Source organism: Mustela putorius, unplaced genomic scaffold (genome assembly GCF_011764305.1).
Source record: "Mustela putorius furo isolate JIRA1106 unplaced genomic scaffold, ASM1176430v1.1 tig00537248_pilon_pilon_pilon, whole genome shotgun sequence".
Classification (NCBI taxonomy): Eukaryota; Metazoa; Chordata; class Mammalia; order Carnivora; family Mustelidae; genus Mustela; species Mustela putorius.
This window is the reverse complement of record NW_025422387.1, coordinates 3,473,289-3,492,627: the sequence shown is the minus strand read 5'-3', so window position 1 is coordinate 3,492,627 and position 19,339 is coordinate 3,473,289. Positions and strand designations below refer to the sequence as shown.

The following is a 19,339-nucleotide window of genomic DNA, read 5'->3' as shown; positions in this document are numbered from 1 at the left end:
AAAATGACCTGTCTATTCAATCCATAGGTTAATTTAAATTTTAAAAGATTAGTTTTAAATAGGTAGAGTAACTAATTTTCTTGGTAAAAACTAAAACATCCCAGACACGCCTGACGTCTTTCTCTGCCAACTCCTGCCATAGTTATCGGAGATAATAACTATTACATGTTCCATGTGTATCTTTCTAGATCTTATAAAATGTTTCCCCTTGTGTGTACTTGCATTATCTTTGACGGTTTTAACAAGTACTAGTGCATTCTTATCTTTCAGTTTCAGCATGTAATGCCTTAACTGGTGTTGGAGAAGTGCTGCATCATGTTCCATAGTTTGGGTATCCCCTAGTTAATTTAGCTATTTCCCAGATGGGTGGCAATTTAAATTTTAACTTTATATTGAAAGCAGCTCTTTGGGTGGTGGTTCTCTGGTGAAATGAAATTTCCGTTGAAGGGAGCATAAATCTACACTAATTACAGACGCAGGCCCCTAGGATGGAAGTTCTCTTTGGTTAGGACATTTACATGTGGGACCGCTACCCCTCCCCCAATGTAATTATGACTCTAGTACTTTCCAGTCCTTTGACCTTGAGGAGGTCAGTCAAAGCCTCAGTTTTTTTTTCTATAAATGCTGATAATACCTGCTCTGTCTACTCCACAGAGTTCAGTGGTATGAGGTTTTCACATGAAAGTGCTTTGCAGAATGTAAAGAAGTATATAAATATTGGTTTTACTAGCTTTTGTGATCCAAAAGGACTTTTTATTTGCAATGTAATTTATACTTTTTTTTGACCAGATGTGTCTGTTACAGTATAATAGAGATCTCCAACTTTGAATGCTTTTAATTTGCGATTTTGCTTTAATTTTTATCAAGGACCATTAATATGTTAGACTTCTTAAAGAGAATTTGACAAAGCATGTTTTTCCTAGTGCTTTACATACTTTAGAAAATAAGGCATAAAATAGTGGATTGTGAATAAAGTATCAGTGAAGTGAATGCTACATAAAACAAAACTCATATTTATACAGAACGTTTCCTAATGATACAATTTAAGTATGTATTTTCCTTTGGCAGCATCAGATTCAGGTTAGCTTTTATGTCCTTGGGGTAAAATGTATTCTTAATGAATTTGCAGACAGTATCAAAAAGAGTCTTAACAGTTTAAATATTGATTGATATAAAGGGTATTGTTTTAAGATGTCAGAGATACAATTAAGGTTTTTTTAGGTGTTTTTGTTTCATTCAAATATATTTGAATGCTTGTGGTGTGGCCAGCATAATCAATTTGTTTGTGTTCTCTTAAGGGTTATAATCTATGGGGGTGGAGGGAACCAGAAATGATACAATCCTATAACTGCATGTATAATCACAAACGGTATCTGTTAGGAAAGTTAAGTAATACTGGTTATAAGAGAGTATAAAAAGGAGAGCAAATTTTAGATTGTGAAAAGAAGGCCCAGGAAAGACTTTGTGTATATATATATATATTTTTTTCTCTTTCTTTCTTTTTTTTTTTTTTTTTTTTTTTGCAAAAATAAGATTTGAGCTGAGATCTGAAGGTTGAGTAGGCGTTAGCGTAGAATGATGGGGGATAATTTTCCAGGCAGGGGAATGGCATGTGGGGAGGCCCTGAAGGGAGAGAGAGCTTTGCCCATTCCAGGAACTGAAAGAATGACTTGTGGATAGATTCTGGTGGGTGAGAGGGAAGTGTGGCTAGGCAGGGGGCCAGATCATGTAGGGTCTTGTAGGACAGGTTAAGGATGTTTTATTTTATTCTCAGTGAAATGGGAAACCATTGCAAGGGTTGGATCTGAAGCAGGAGAATGACATAATCAGATTTGCATTTTTAAACAGCCACTCCAGCTGCTGCATGCAGAATGTGGGGGTGGTGGTGGGAGAGTAGAAGTAGGGGAGACTAGGTAGGCATTTCAGAAGTCTGGAAGAGAGGTATCTTTTCCTTGGAGTTCACATTGAATTCAAACTGCCACCTAAACTGCAGACAAAATAGATACTTGATTTTTTAAAAAATTCCTTGTTTCTTAGTTTAAAAAGTAGGTGTTTTTTTGTGCTAAAGTACCCATAAATATTAAGCTAATTATCCACAATCTACTTAACAGAAAGTTATCAGAGTCAAATTAAAAATTGGGTATTATTTAACATTGCTTTTGTAAGTTTTATTAAAGTAGTAATATATGAAATTAGAGTGAGGTAAGGATCTAAAATTAGAATAAGGGAAGTATTTATAGATGCTATTGGCTACAAAAATGAGAATAACAAACCATTATACAAAGAAAAATTGAGTAAGTGGGTACACAATGGATATATAAAATTCATAACTTTCTGAACACCAGAAATAACCTGCATAAACTAAAATGGAAAAGAAAAAAACCAACCAAAAAATAGGCTCTGATCACAATACAAAAAAACATTAAACATGTAAGTACAGCTTTATTGAGACAAGTGCAGTCTGCATGGAGGACCCTGTAAATGATCCTGAAAGATAAGAATGTCTTAAACAAAAAAACAAACCATATTCCTGGATGTGATGTTTAGACATAAAGCTATCCGTGTGGGATGAACTGGACAGAATAATTATGAGTAATGAGGTGGCACAAATCCTTTGTGATAATTAAACATGTTATAGAGCCCCGTTCAATACAGTGTTAATGCTGGCTTTACAATATCTGTACGGGTCTCTAGAACCTATTCAGCACCCCAAAAATATATATGGGAATATAGTAAATGATAAATCAGCATGAATGCCCCCTAAATCATAAAGAAAATGTGGAAGTAGATATTAAAATCTGGAAGAGAGGGTTCTGTGTGTTAAGGTGGACAAAGACTTTGCAATCAGACCTGAACTAGAATCTTCTAAGTGAGGAAAATAATACCTGCTGTGCAGGTGTTGTGAGGGGAAGAGGTCTAGGTCCTGGTATTTCTCGGGTGTTAGGATCTGTTATTAGTTAAAAAAAAAATCAATGTATTAGACTACAAAAAAAATTTAAAACTTCTTAAAGAAGAGAGGGAAAACAAAACCCTAAGATTAGAAGCCAAACCACAAAGTAGGAAAATATTTGTGACAAACATAAGTGAAGGCTTAATATCTTCAGCATGTAAGGAACTCAGATCAATGAGGAAAATAAGAAAAGTCCACACACAAGTGGTTACAGGATGTGGACAGACAGTTCATTGGAAAGAGCTATAATTTGTTAAACATGGGCAAATAAGTCTGCTGTCACTAATAATCAAATAGTTTGTAATTACTCCTCCAGAAAAGTTAGATTTGATTCTCAAGAGCAACAGAACTAGAAGATGTTTAAAAATGAAACAAATGCAGAAAAGCTTTATAAAGAAAAACCTTTACCTGAACAATTTAAAAGCTAACCTTAATAAATGGGCAGGCATACATGTTACTGGAGGGGAAAGCATTATTGTAAACATTGAAATATTCTACAAAGTAAGCTGTAATTTTAATGTAGTTTCACATAAAATCCACGTGAGAGTTATTTTTGGACACTTGATAAATTCTAAAATTCATCTGGAAGAGGAAATGTGCTAGAATGGTCAAGAAATTTTTCAGATGGAAAAATAATGATGGAAGATTTGCCATACCAGATATTAAAACATACTGTAATGCTGCACTGATCTAAATGGTGAGCACAAGCATCGATAAATTATTGCACGGAAGAGTAGAATCCAGTAACAGACCCATTTATATATAGGAATTTAGGATTGAATAAAGTTGGCATTTTGAATACAGTTGGGAATTGATTATTCAATATACTGTGCAGGGATAAATGGGAAGAAAGATTTTATTTCTACGCATTCAAGATGAATTTTATTTGGCTCAAAGAACTAACTCAAACACAACTGTAAAGATACTAGAAGAAAAGGGAATTATGTGGAAGACTATATTATGTTGGAAAATCTGATTTTTTTGTAGACCACTAAGGTAAGACCAAGACCCAAAATCATAAGGAAAGGAGTGATAAATTTGAATCATTATCAAAGTTGACATTTCTGTGTGACAAAAGACATTTCAAGGTGACAGGAAAAAATTTGTAACATGTTTAAAGAGTTAAAGAATAACAGAATTGATACAATTAAGAAATGAATGGAGGAGAGAAGTAGTTCCCAAAGAAGTGAGAGTCAAAGCAGTGAAGAGGGTTTCAGTGTCACTTGTGATTAGGGAAATGAAAATTAAAACAACCAGATTTTTTCAGTGGGGCTTTCATGCAAGAATTTAAAAGATAGTGAAGGGTGTGGAGGAAAAGGCACCTAATACATTGTTGGGAACACAAAATTGGATCTACCTTTTCAAATAATTTGGCAGAGCCTATAAAAAATTTTGAAAACATGCTTTGATCTAACAGATTCTCCTCAAGGAATCTGTAATATTCCCACAAGAGAACATAAGTTAGTATGTGCAAAGTCTGTTGTAGCATCATTTATAATAAAAAATGGGAGATAACCACAAATAAATTTTGGTATTTGTATACTATGGAACGTTATGTAGCTTTTAAAAAGAGAGGTAGATTTATATGCATTGACGTAGCCTGGATGGATGCCTGGAATATATTGTTGAGTCAAAACAAATTTAATTCCATCTTTTTTGTAAGATAAAAAAAACCCAGATATTCTTGTGTGTATGTTCTGAATAAAAATAGAAAAAGTCTAGAAAGATACATGGAAAATATTTAATTGTGACTTAGGGAAAAACAAGAGAGACTGATTTTTTTATTTCACATATTTTTGAGTTTCAGTTTTTTTACAATGAGTATTTACTTTTGTGATTGAGATGTTATAGATTCTTACTTATCAATTTAATAAAGGCCTACATTTAGACTAAAAAATTACCATACTGAGGAGGACGTGGGGAAAATGTCATACTGTTTGGTTACATTGGCCATGTGTATCAAGAGCCTTGAAAAGTATTCATATTCCTTGATGTAGCAACTGATCTAGGAACTGATCAAAGGCATATTTTTAAATATAGAGAGAACAAAAAATGTATATCCTAGAGTTATTTTTTAGGGTGCTTTTGGAGAATGATTAAATTGTGGTATGTCCACTGGATAATATATAGTTGTTAAATGTTTATGAAGAAAATGTATTAAAATGCTTATGACAGTGTTAAGTGGGAGAAAATCAGAATACAAAATTGCATATGTGACATGATTCAAACTCTTGATCAAAGATCCCAGTAACCCTCCACAAAAACCTATGATGGAGAAGTGTCTAGAAGAAATTAGATGAAAATCTTAAAAATTATGGACTTTGGGTGATATAGCATTGTGATTTAAACCTTTTTTATATTTTCTAGAATTATATGTATTAACATTTATATTGGAATATTTACTTTTAAAAGTATATATAGGACATAGGTTAGTTGTGTGGTTAATAGGTATGTGCGCTTTTAGAAATAGGCAAGCCCTATCATATGTTAAAGCATACTCTAAAATGTACTCTAAAAACTAGTATTTGAACATTTTTGAGTGATGCATTTGGAATAAATTTGAATGAATTTTGCTGCTTTCAGTATTTGGAGGAAAATTGGTTCTAGCAATATGCACAATAAAAGTAGTTCTCATTTTCAAATATTCTGTCTGTAGAATAAATGCAGAAACTTGAACATGGGCTGTGGGATTTCTTTTCTTGCTAACTCCAGTGTTTCGAATGCACAGATTTGGTCATGGAGCAAGTTGTATTTTCCTGAGTCTTTCAGGATGAGGAGGGCTTAGCCAGCTAGACCACAGGCAGAAGCATCGAGAGTATGGCTACGGTGCAAAGCCTGCAGAGTGGAGCTCAGGGTACCTGGGAACATGCAGTGTAGGCGAGGTTATCATCAGGGCACGTGGGTTCAATTCCTTACCAAGTGTTATTGTGGCATGTGCTTTAGTGGACAAATCCAAGTAAGTGTGATAGAAGAGGTGCATTACAGGACACGTAAGGGCTCTGGGAACACATGGAAAGACCTCGCACATAATCCAAATTTGAGTGTAGGGGTGAAAGTGAGGGATTGCTTCCCAGAGGAAGTGATATCTGAGGTGGGCCCTGAAGGTAAACAAAGGGAACAGTTAGTGTAAAGGCCTGGAGGTAAAAGGAGTGTGGGGAGGAGAGCACAGGAGTCAAGGCGAAGTAGCAATTAAGACCTGGGGAGTTTGAAGGTGTTTGGTTTGGCTAGAGCTAGAATTGGAGTGGGTAGTGGTGAGAGACGAACCGAGAGAGATAAGTAGGAACTAACATTGTTCAAAGTTTAAAAACCACATGAATAAATGTGGAAATTACCCTGAAAGTTAATGGGACCCTTTGAAGAACTTTAAGCTGGGTAATAGCAGTCCCTTTTACATTTTAGAAAGATTACATTGTGGATAGTGGATTAGAGGGAGGCAAGACTAGAGGCTTTTATAGGAGAAGATGACAGTGGCCCGAATTACAGCTGAGACAGCATAGGTAGGGAGAATAAATTCAGGTGACACTGAGGAGATAAAGTAGACAGGCCTTCATGAAGGGGGGAGGAGGGGGACTGATCACCAGGTTTCTGGCTCAGGCAGCTGAGGAGCTGGTGGACCCATTTCCTGTAGTTGAGAGTATAGTTGGCTTTGGTGAAGAGATAACAGATTGGGTTTTGGACATGCTGAGTGTAAAAGGCTTATAGGACAGGTGTGTAGTTAGCTGAGGAGGATTTTATGTGCATCTATATGCTTTGATACATGAATGACTGGGCACTGTGCACAAGTTCATTATTAAAATCAGTGTTTCTATGTGGTAAAATTTTTTTGGAGTATAATTATAGAGTTATAAGTGGTTTAAGATTAGGAAATACGTGTCTGGGTTAGACTGGACCGTTGATGCCTGTTACATGGAGTTATATAAGATTGCATGAGCTTAACTTTTTTGGTAATATTGTAATTGTCTTTTGGACTAGACTCTGCCAGTCTGAGCAGGTGGTGGTTTCTCTGAAGAGTGTTAGTGCTCTTGTTGTCAGTACATGACTGACTGGAGTGCTCTCTGTTGATGTGGACAAACTGGTCCTTTCCACATGGAGGCAGCCCATACAGGGGCAGACACGCAGCTGGAAGTGCTCACCTCACCATTAGAAGTTGTCTTAGTCCATTCAGGCTGCTATCACAAAACTAGCCCAGATTGGGTAGATACAACAACACACATTTGTTCCATCTCAGTTTTGGAAGTGGGAAGTCCAAGATCGAGGTCTGGCAGATTCAGTGTCTGGTTGAGGGCCCACTTCCTCATTCACAGGTTGCCATCCTCTCCCTGTGTCCTTGGTGGCAGAAGGAGTAGGGTCTCTTGTAAAAGAGCACTAATCTCCTCATGAGGGCTCCACCCTCATGAGCCAGTCACCTTTCAAAGGCCCCACTTCTAATACCATCACATTGGGTGTTGGGTTTCAGTATATGAATTTGGGGTGGTGGTGCACACATTTAGTCTACAGCGGAAGTGTGGCAGGAGACCTGAGAATCATTCACAGTGTGCTTGCCGCGTGGCTGGTGCGGCAGCCACGGGAGTGGGTGAGAACCTGTGGGGCAGAACGAGAAGCAGCTCAAAGCAGAGCTGCATCTTGTGGGCATTGAGGGAAAAGGTAGTGGAGAATGTGCCTACAGAAGAAGTTATTAGAGTGGAAGGAGCATGTCTTCATCAGAGACCATTTGGTGGTTGAAAAAACCCATTTGAAATGGCTTAAGTGAAGGGGGATTTCTGAGGAGGTCTCCATGGCATCCAAGGTGGTTTCTTGCCTGGAGCACACTAGTTCTGGAAAGTTGACAGGAGTCTGCAGCTGCTCTCTCTGCCTTGGCTCTCCTGAGTCTGTAACCCCTGCCAGTTCACAGATTCAGCCTTTCCACTTCCCAGTTCTAAATTCTCAGGAGAGAGAATCTGAGAGTTCACTGTTCACTGTCGCAGTGCCAGCGGAGCTGATTTGCCTCCTTGCGTACCTGAGCCTGGGGGGCTGGCCAGGCAGCGGCTACAGAGGGAGCTCGTGAGAGTGCAGAATCCTGGCAGCTGAGGAGGAAGTTCCCAGAATGGGTGAGAACAGTCATTTTAAATGGCTCAGAGATATGATGAAGGGATAACGGGTGAAACTAGGTGGATAACTAGTGGCTATGGTCAGTTTAGTTTGTACAGAAATTGGAGGAAAAGAGATTTTCAAAAAAATGAAATTAATTTTGGAGTTGTGTCAGAGCATTTAAAGTTTAAAAAGCAGTAATTTTTTTTTTTTATTGTTTTGCACTGCAATTTCACTAAAGCATTTCTAAGCCTTTATTCTAACTCTGGAATTTGCAGTGTCTCTCACGTCACCTGATATGCTTTAGGAAATTCAGTAAAGCTATTCTAGAGCTCATTTATTTTTTATACCCGCAAGTTCATAAAATAATCATAGCTTATTTCCACATCTTATTTTGCAGTGCCTACCATGGTATTGTCATGGAGTTTTCGGCCCTTGTTATGGCCAGAGCAAACCTCTGTCCCAAAGATTATAAATTCTGCCTGTTAGGTAAATGATAAAACAATTCATAAAAAAATCTGAACCCCTTTTATTTCTGTGAGTAAACTCCATTATGTCTCTCTGGCTTTCAGATTATTTTTAGGTGTCCATTTCAAACATGTTAGGATTAAGGTTGATAGGATTTAAGAATATTTCACTGATTGATATTACTTGGCGTCGGCTAGCAAACGTGTCAGGTTTTCCAATTAACCAATATTCAGTATTACTGCATCTCTATGTTAGGGACAGAAATAGACCCTCGTGATAAACCTCCAGCTCACAAAATCAGGGAACCTGCAGGTTGTACAAGTCTTTATGATGTTTGGCATCTTGTTAGAGGTAGTCATTATCCACTGTGAGATTCACTTTGGGTTCTAATACCTTTGTGCAAATATCCATGAACGTTTCTGAGCAAGTGTTTGAGTGCCCTCTGGAGGCATTATGAATGGTTTAAACCCATACTCCTAAAAATGGTTTTCTTGAACGGCCCCAGTGGAGTACCAGTGGTCTAGATGGTTAAACTGGGGTGAATATAAATCGGGAGCACAGGAGAGCTGAGATGGAGCCCATGAGAATACCAGTATTTATGGAGGAGCAGGACCTCTCCAGGCTGACTGAGTGTAAGGGTTATGTGGCAGAGGCAGAAGGGAGCCAAATGAGTGTGGTTGGTGGTGTTCAGTGAGGTAAAGATTTACAGATGCCCTTGAGTTTGGCCAAGAGGAGCTTGAGTGGTGTGGCGGTGGGTTGAGGAATGAATGGGAAGTGAAGTTGTAGAAATCAGGAAAATAAGTCTTTAAGATGTTTCCATAGGGAAATGGGAGAGAAAGAGTATGTGACAGCTAAAGAAGGTGTGGGATTAATACTGGTTTTCTTTAAGATAGAAGAGACTTTGCATTGCATTTAAGTAATGGAGGAAAATCAAGCAGAGGGAAGACAAAGTTGAAAGATGTGTAGGGATTGGGAATAGAGAGAGCTGGCTTTAAAGTTACTAGCCTGAGATAGTTGTTGAGGGAGGACGTTGCCTTTCATATGGACTTGGAAGGTGGCAAATCATTTTTAATTCTTTGTGGGGTGATGGGGAAATATTCCTTAGGCAGTGGGAAATACAGGCCCTAGAAGACAGGACTGGTCCAAGAGAATGTGGAATTATCATGGAAATGGTCTTCAGTGAGCCCAGCAGGTGGTTGATTCAGGGCACACCTTTCTAGGATACTTGTGTTTAGCCCATCAGACTGAAAGAAACAGTCCTTGCCCTCAGTAAGGCCTGAGGGGAGGTGAATGAGTGCCAGGATCGGGGACCAAAGAGACTTGGATGAAGCAGGAGTCTGAATTGTGAGGAGTGGCCCAGTGGTCTAACAAGGAGATCACCATTTTGAGAGCAGTTTTGTATGTAGAAGTAGTGGAGCCTTAGGTGGGGTGGGGCAGACAGGGAAAGGAGGGTGCCCAGGAGCGGAAACAGAATGTGTAGATGATTGTGGGTTAGTCTGAGCCGTGGAAGTGAGAAGAGTGACCTGGGCCTAGCGCGGCAGGCCAGAGGCACTCCGGAGAGAAGATGGGGACTTTTGTGGGTACAGCCAGTTAACAGTTACAGTTACTCTAGAAAAACAGTCATACTTGGTTTTCGCTTTTACAGGTATAAGATTTAAATTTTGTATAACTTATATGCTGCCACCTATTAGAAAATAGTTTTGAGAACAGATTGAGAATCTAAGTGGGAGAGAGTGTGTAGGTCTGTTCGCGACATTCAGGGGGGCTCTTGTATAAGGAGAGGCAATACATGTGACCAACTTTTGACTGATTATTCTGAAAAGTGTCAGAAGTTGAATCCTTTAAATGTGCAGGACCATTTGCAATCACGAATAACATTTTTCCATTTTTGGAAAAACTAACAGGAGGCTTATCTTCAGTTTTATAAAATTTTAAGGAAAGAAAATAGATTCCTGATATCAGAAGCATTAGAGTATGTTTAAATTCGGGAGGGAGGGTGATTTCTAAGTTCAGAGTACTGAGTTTCGAGTGGTAGGGCATAATATTTAGTCATAGGCATATACAAGGGGTAGGGTGAGTAGGTCCCAACTTAAGCCCAGACATGTCCACTGCTGTGGGACTGGTTTGTAGACCATGGAAGGCCTCCACACTCTTCTCTCTGGCAGCCTTTACCATGTCATGTAGCAGACATTAAAATTGCACCCAGGTCCCACACAAAATTAGCTTTTACAGAACTGTGAGTTAAGCTTCATTTGACCAGTAGAGGACTTTAAACATTTATTAACTTTGATGTTATAATTTTCTTCGCATATTTTGGATCCAATAAATACTTTTTTCAGGTCTCAGCATTTCCATAGGCCCTTGAGATGCTCATAAGCCCTAGGGACTGTCCGCTGCTGAGGGCACCTAAGGGATGAGACACCCCTGTTCTGCTGGAATGTCTAGGCACGTCTGGCAGGGTGGACTGGCCAGGAATCTTGTTTGTTGGAGGCACCCAACTGCCCTCTGGGGAAGATCCATCCTCAGGGGAGCTGAAGTACCTGTTTCAAGTTAGCTGTTTTTTGTTGCAAGGAACAGAGATCCATTCAGACCATTTTGTAAAACCTGGTGCAAGGACGCACCTGGACTGAAAACCTCAGGAGCTCTGGCGGCTCGGGGACAAGCCATGGTCTTTCCCATGGACAGTGGGACCTCTCAAGGTGGCTCTCTTTGCTTTGTCTTTTCCCTCTTGCTGCATCTGGCTTACTTTTCCCTTCTCCCTCAGTCTTTTCTCTGACTTAGAGAGATTGTTTCCTCGTGACCTCTCTGGTTCCTGTGTACTTCGTGACCTTTCAGCTGTACCTTATGGCTAATCACCTCATTCTCAGAATTTAGCTTCCTGAGAAAGAGGTTGGGAATCTGACGTGGTTGTTGCTTTTATTGTTATAAGCCACTGTTAAGCTCTTGGGTCAGGTGTCTGAACTTGGTCTAAGAGGCAATGGAGAGGTGAAGAGGAGTGGTCGTGGGGTCCACTGCAGCCTGGGCCTTCCTTGAAAGCCGAGACCATTCCTGTTGGCAGGGTTTGCAGGCTCATAGACACCATTATTGGCATGGGTAGTTCAGTAAGGAAGAAAAAACCTGGCCTAATATCAAAACCATTTGAAATTCTTCCAAATGTATTCCTGCCCTTCAAAGCCCTGTTAATAGCCTTCATTCTAAGTCAACCCTTTGTTTCCATAGAAAAACTAAAATCACTAAATATATTGGAAGCATTTTCACTTTTCCATTTTCCTCCTCTTTTATTCAGACTCTGACATTGCAGGGTCATTCAGGACGATCTGCAGGATTCTATTTCTCATGTTAGTGATTTCTGCTGAAAATAATACAGCTACTTCAGACAGCTGTTAGAAAAGTTGGGTAATTCTAACCTCATGTCATGCATATACTTCCTTTCCCCCAAGGATCCAGGAAGCTATATAGGCATACAGTAATTTAGCAGCATCCCCAGATGCATGAAATTTAAAACAACTAAATGTTAGGTCTGAATGTCAACATGGCAGCAGTTTGATCAGTGCCTTTAATAGGTCATCAGACTTCCCGAGGAAAAGAGGTGTTCCTCAAATTTAAAAATAGGCACTATGAATTGTGTAAGGCTAATGAATCACAGACCTGTACCCCTGAAACAAATAATACATTATATGTTAGTAAAAAATACAAATTGCAAATTAATAGGTGTTGAAATCTATAGCCAGACTACTCAGCAGTTACGGAGTCTAACAGAGAGGGAGGTAGTAGGTGGAACAAGTAAAGCCATGATAATGATAGCTGATCCTTATTGGGCCTTTACAAATTTCCGTGCACTCATTTCTGTCCTTGTCATGCATTAACTTATTTAATGCTTAAACTACCTCAGAAGATTACCTTGCAAGGTCAGCAGCCTTCACTATCTCTGCTAATTGCATTCTTAACCTCTTAGGTGAAGGGCTCAGAGCTAATGTGTGGTAAAGCCAGGGTACCAGCCTGCTCAGCCTGGCTCCAGTCTGTGCTCCTTCAGTGTTCGGCTTACTGACAAGTGGTGAAAAACCAGTACTGATCGTAGACCCACTCAGATTCCAGCCTTTCCAAGTCACTTACATCCAGGATCCAATATCTATGGACCTAAAATTCAGTTTGGATAAATTCCTATCAGAGGCTAACTGTAATAGCTTGGAGTGAACTAATAACTTGGATTCTTCTTTCAAGGGTTTCTCAGGTTTTCCCATTTTCTCTTTGACCATATATACCTCGAATCCCATACATTTATATGAATCCCATATATAAGTGAGGATACTTGTATTCTGAGCCAGTTATTCAAAAAACTTTATGATCCTGAATTTTTAATAATATAGAACTTTTTTCTTCGGTTTCCTTGAGGATCCTAAGCCCTTTAGCCATCCACTGTGGCCCCTCCTCTGTCTCTTTTTCTGGAATGTCTTGGGGGTTTTGACTCTTGTCACTATGCTAAGTTTTCTCCTTGTTTCACTACTTTTTCCCAGATGGAAAATCCCCCTCAAGTTTCTCTAAACCAGCGCTCTCTCTGGAGTTTCTTCTAAGCATGTGCCCTTTGGGCTCAACAAGGAGGAAGCTCCTCAAGCTCCTAGTTGTCCCCAAACTCTTGCCTGTATCTGGCGTTGAATTTCCGAGACCTTGGGCGCTTTCCTTATCTCTAAACACAGCAGAAACACCTTTGTCCCATTTGAGTTCTTTGTTCCTCTGAGGTCTGGCTTGCTTTTTTTCACATGAACTGTGATTATTATAGTCTCTCTCTGCCATGCTGTTTTCCTTTGCTGTCTTGGAGGCCTCTAGACCAGAAACCTGAAGCCATCTTGTTTTTCTCTCCCCACTGTTCCTTCCTTCACTGAGATAGCAGCACTTGTTTTTAAGTGGAGTTTGTTATTCTTTAAGTTTCTGGTGTTTTTCCCAAAGCCTGAACAGCAATAGGCTTCTCCTTAAATACGATTTTCTGAAAATCCTCTCACCCTTGACTTACGGTTTTAAGTCATTGTGTGAATTTGATTCTGAATGCCATTGTTTCCAGCCAAGCGTTTTTTTCCTTTATGTCCTTTTGAGCCTTTGAATTTGTGATAATTTTTTTAAAAAGATTTTATTTATTTATTTGACAGAGAGAGATCACAAGTAGGCAGAGAGGCAGGCAGAGAGAGAGAGAGAGGAGGAAAAGCAGGCTCCCCAGTGAGCAGAGAGCCCGATGCGGGGCTTGATCCCAGGACTCTGGGATCCTGAGGACGCCTGAGCCAAAGGCAAAGGCTTTAACCCACTGAGCCACCCAGGCGCCCCAAATTTGTGATAATTTTTTAATGGTTTTTCGTCCTCTTCAACTCAAGGAGACAAGGATAGGTATTTGTTTATCTTTATTTGGTCATTGCTGAAATCTAGAATATTCCAGTGGAACATGCAGTCTGGGTCTCTGTGGTTCATACACATCATAAGCTTTTACATCACTCCCATGCACAGCTGGGAAGCAAAAGAAAGGAGAGCCCCTATCAATAAAGGCTAACTTCTCAGCTTCTGGGTTTCTCCTAACCCTGACCTTACTTCCCTGCCACATAAGGAGAATTGATTTGGTCAGGTAAGGGCCCTTCAGTGGCCTCTATTCCAGTTGGCCTAGTCACTGTGCCTAGTTAAAATGTTAAGCTCACAGGGATGGGTGGTATTTTTCTCCTTGTTGGTTGTACATGGCCAGAGTGTAAGACTGGGGCAACTCCTACATGGAAGGGCCCACCTAGCTCGCCCTCTTCTCTCTTTCCCCCTCTGTGTTTGATGGACTTGCAGGCGACTGCCCTATGTGGAAGCCTAATAGAGTCACAGATGGTCTTTGTATCTCTTTCTGGCTTAGTTCTGTCCTATGCTGGACTGGGGTACCCTCCGCCAGTCTTCTTTATTATGGGTGGTAAGACTTAAGGTACAGGTCTAGTATCTTATCCGTTTCTTCTATTCATGATAGTACTTACTGTGACCTGAAGCTCAAGGTTACCACTGATAAAGGGAAAAGGAGTCTTCCATGGGCTCTAGCCTAGCCTATGAAATGCTGCATCAGGAACCGGAGTCACAGGCCTAGCTAATGAATTGTTTATGCGTTTTGCATTTCTAGTTCAGTCCTGTGCATATTTCTGCCTGGAGAACATAGAAGTCTGTTTGCTGAGACCACTGGCTAAATTTAGTATTAGTCTTTACTAGCATATGTTTCTAGAAGTAATACTGATCACCCATCAGTGCCAGTCCTACCAAGTAAAAGCCTGAACACCATGATGTTCTACATTGTTTGTTGTAACCATTCCCTGTCCCTATTTGAGCTTGGGGTATTGAGAAATTTCAGTGCATGCGAATCCTGATTTCTAATTGCCAGATCTTATCCTATTTTAGGATTATTGTTATCTTTGTATGATTCTTTCACTACAAGATGTCAGCTGCTCTTGACTTTATGCTTCCTCAGTGAGCCTTCTTTATAAATATGTCTTCCCTGTATAGGTTACTTTGGCTTGCCAAATGATACAATTTATGAGTTGTGAGTCAGATATGAAAATGGCTAGAAATCCGAGATTTCTAAAATAGTCCAGTTCATGGAGAATGAAAGTAGACTCTAGTGGTTTCTAGGGCTTGGCAGGGGGAGATTATTGTTTGGGGGGACAGAGTTCCAGTTTGTAAGATGAAGTTCCTGAGACCAGTTTCACGATAATATGAATATTCTTAACACTACTGAATTGTTCACTTGAAAATGGTTAAGGCAGTACCTTTCGTTATGCATTTTTTTACCACAATTAAAAAAATATATGTTTAAGAAAATAGCCAGAATTCCAAATCCCTAACTTTTTGATTGGCACACTACAGTGACACTTCCATTCCAGGTGTCACTGAGGCGATCTTGCTGAAACCCACATTTTGTTTCTGTTGCGACCTCCTGGGTCCGGTGTGTCTTTGTCCTTCCTTTAGTTGCCCAGGCTGAGCCCTGTGTGGCCCCCGGGCATTTCCTTGCCTTTACCTGAGGGTATCTTGAGCTTTCCAGTCTCTCTTTCTTTCTCTCCAGGGCCTGGACATGGATTTTGTCCCTTTGGGTCTTACTACTGTACTACCCAATAGTACAGGGAGAAAGCAAGTTTCATAAAGAGAGTCATTGTCACCAAGAATTTGGGCTTGTCTGACTTGAGCTTTCTGTGCTTGCTTCCTGCCCCTGGGCAGCTCTGCTTGTACTCAGAGCTGAAGTTGTCTCTGGGCTCAGCTGTGAAAGACTGCTCCCTTGAGGAAGCCAGATCCAACAGAAACAGCCAAAGGGAGAGGGGCAGGGAGAGGCAGATGAATCAGGCAGGAGACCATTTGCTTACATTCCGTAGGGCTTAGAGTGCTTTGACTCTCTGTAGGTGTCCTCGTTGTGTCCAGGAAAGATAGCACTTTCTTTCTTTCTTTTTTTTTTTTTAATGATTTTATTTATTTATTTGAGAGAGAGAGTGCAAGCGAGCATGAGAGGAGAGAGGTCAGTGGGAGAAGCAGACTCCCTGCTGAGCGGGGAGTCTGATGTGGGACTCGATCCCAGGACTCCGGGATCATGACCTGAGCCGAAGGCAGTCGCCCAACCAACTGAGCCACCCAGGCGCCCCGATAGCACTTTCTTTTGATGCCCCCATCAGTGCTCCTCCTTCCTGAGGGTGGCATGTAACCCCCGGGAGTTGACAGTGAGAGGGAGCATCTGCATGGCTTAACACTTCACCGGTGAGTAAACTGAGGCTGATGAGGCCAGATGACCTGTGACAAAATGCCATTTAGTGTCACATCAAGAATATGAGCTTCAGACTTGCCTGCAAGTCCAGTGTTCTACCCACCAAACCATTATGATTCCTAATGTATGTGTTACACATTGGCTAGATGGATAAGATAAATGTGCCTTCTATGTGGTATTCCCATAGAGGCCATCACTGGAGCGGGTCACCCTCTGTCCCATTGCTCCAGGGTTTCTGTGTGCAGAGTTGAAGAGCAGGAAGAAAGCAGTATGTCCACACTGTGGACTGTCACTGAAGTCACTTGTAAGTCAAAAGTAGTATGTCCACACTGTCACTGAAGTCAGATGCATTTTAAAATAGTCCTATGAGTCGAGGTTCAAGAAAAAAGCTGCGGGGCAGAAACCAGCAGGTACAGGAGACAGGCACGGAGGTAAGAAAGCAGCCCTCCACTGTGAACAGAGGAGGAGCCCTAATTACAGGGAGGTGGCCCTCTAGCCTCAGGAAGCCCTTGCCTGTGAGGTGGTGATCTTGGCAGGGACGGATGTGTCATGTGCTAATGAAAATGAGGGAGATAAGGAAACTCGTATTTATTTAGCCTCAGCTATGCTGTGGGCACTCTGATAGGTACTTTCACATTTATCATCTTCTTTAATTATCACAGCAAAGCGTTAATAGACATCATTATCCATATTTTTACAGATCAGTCTGAGATTAGACATGATCGCCTAGCAAGGGCTAGAGCTAGGGCCTCCACCCAGCTGTGTCATTCCATAGGCCATTTTTGTGGGAGGACTTGGGTGAAAGAAAGCTGGGAATGCTACCTGTGTCTTCCTTTATCGCCTTAATGACACATGTAATTACCCTTCTCAGAAAAAAAAACCTGGCATCATTCCGTCCACACACACTGTTGCCCGTCCCTGGACCTAATTTTATAGTCTTTGTGGTACTTTCCAGTTAGAGAAAAATCACACATGGCTTCTTTTGTCTTTTCCTTTTCTCCATTAGGACTCATTAGGCCAAGTCATAAGAAAAGCAGTTGTCTGGGGGACAAAGTGAAAACATTGTCTTCCCTGTATCTCATTAAAACAGAGAGCCCACATCATTAGCCTTTGAATTTCATGAAGGAGAGGTCAGGGAACCTCAGACTTTTGACATGTGGGGCTTGTCAAGTGTGGGCAGAAATGAGGGGTGAGGACAGAAGGGGGGCAGAGGAAGGGAGGAGCTGAGGTACTTGGGGCCCCGAGTAGCAAAGTGGCCAAGGGTAGGGACAAGGTGGCCTCCTCAAGAGATAGTGGGTAAGTGGCCGAAGTGGCCATTGTCCGGGATTCTCTTCGTGTTCAGGAGTCACATTGGATTGGAGTCTCTTCTAGTCAGCTGGTGGCAAGGAAACAGAAGGGCGTCAGAAGTGACATAAACGCTACCACTGTTTTTGTGGGGAATTATCCCATAAGTCATAGAGGTCAGTGGTTATCAGTAGTGTATGCAGGAGATGCTAGCTGCTACTTGAGCGCCAGGTAGAGGGGCCCTTGAACACTGGTCAGGCATGTTACTAGGATACTACATGGGTGGCAGCCAGTGGCCAAAGACTGATGGACTACAGGAGGGCCCTGCTTTGAGGTCACTCCAACTTTCAAAGGTGCCTGGTGCTCCAGTGACTGGATGCCATACTGAGTGTCCGGACAGGCCTTTGGGCGAATAGAAGCCTGGAACATGCCCTGAGGCTCGCGTTCTGATGTGGAAGGCTTTGGCCACAGGAGATTTAGACCCGGCAGTTACGGGTGACCGCCTGGACCGCTGTGGGTGAAACTCTCTCAGCTTTGACGCCCTCCAGCTTCTGGTTGCTGAAGTTACCCCAGGAAGTGAGGAAACCTGTGTTCACGTCTTGGAGTGAGAAGCACGTCTCAGAAAAGTGGCCTGGCAGTTGGGCCTTCTGGGGTGTTGTCAGCTAGGGCAGGTGAAGAAGTGCGAGGAGTACGCCAGCCAGAGGCCTCAGTGACCGCTCTGGAGTGCTCAGGGAAACGCGGTGGACTGGTCTTCAGAGGCTTTCTGAAGCCTCCCGATGAGAGGGCTAGCACCTCACAGAGTGGGGCTTTGTGACCTCTTACCGCTGAGGTGGCCCAGGGTCCAAGCAGAGGGACTGTAATGAGAAAGAACTCTAGTATCTGGAACCGTGGGGTCCTAGAGTAAGTATGAAGTATAAGTACGAAGGGCCTGTTGGGACCGTGAGCCTGCCCTGGGCAGCCAGAACCGGTGTCTTCCAGGCCACTGGCATGTTCTATTCCAGGACGGATGGTGATGGTAAAGCTGAATAGAATGGGTTTGGCATTCCACAGTCCAACCAATCAGTTCTAAGTGACTGATGGAACTGAGTCATGCTAAGACAGACAGCTAGGTAAAGGAAGTCGATGGGGTCTCTGTGTGGCCTGAGCATCTAAGTCTTCCTCTAGCCTGTTACGGGTACTGTAGACCGGCATTTTCGGAAGGTATAGTAGAGATTAGCGAGGAGGTAGGTACTGCTTCTGTCGTGTGCCCAGACCTCTGGCCTTGAACAGAACAAACAATCTCTTAGTCCTGTTACTTGGCAGCATGCAGGCACCAGGGACCTAAATGGCCTTTCCGCTTACATTTTTTGTGCCAAAGCCTGTAGAAAAAGGCTAAGCAGAGCTATCCCTTCCCTTGGAGTTGTACCACTGCCAAGTTAATATCTGATGGAGTTGATTTCTGGCACTTCCTGATAATTGTGAGGAGGAGGAGTTCCTAACCAAGCTGGGAATATGTGCCATGCTCTCTCTCCACGAACGGGGGCATCCATTATGTCCAGGGGGAATAACATGATAGAATTTTGCAGCCTTGGACCTGGAAATCAAGGTCTTACAGGAACACACGAGTGGATTGCTTCCTAATGGGTTAATTTCTGAATCCTTCATAAAACGCCTCTCTGTGTAGAGAGTTATTTCCTGTGGTGTTCATCTTTTAGTTCTCGTGTAAAACTTGACTTTGGAATTATTGTGGAGGAGCATGGGGGGCGTTTTTCTTACTTCAGTAATAACAATGGCTGATGATGGAAATTACTAACACAAGTGTTCCCCTTACCATTTGTTCATGT

The 19,339-nt window shown here is 41.6% G+C and overlaps 1 protein-coding gene across 7 annotated transcripts in view; it reads left to right on the top strand.

Annotated features, from left to right (window-relative positions):
* The window catches only part of ZNF664 (zinc finger protein 664), a 45,296-nt gene that overhangs the window by 2,216 nt on the left and 23,741 nt on the right, over positions 1-19,339 (top strand). Inside the window, exon 1 of one of the 7 annotated variants that reach the window (XM_004753083.3) lies at positions 7,915-8,037. The exons of 5 other annotated variants lie outside the window; for them this stretch is intronic. The gene's annotated coding sequence lies outside the window, so the exon portion shown is untranslated. Of the gene's footprint in view, positions 1-7,914; positions 8,038-16,147; positions 16,226-19,339 lie in introns of those variants that run through there. One more of the 7 variants, XM_045073679.1, reaches the window with a different exon arrangement.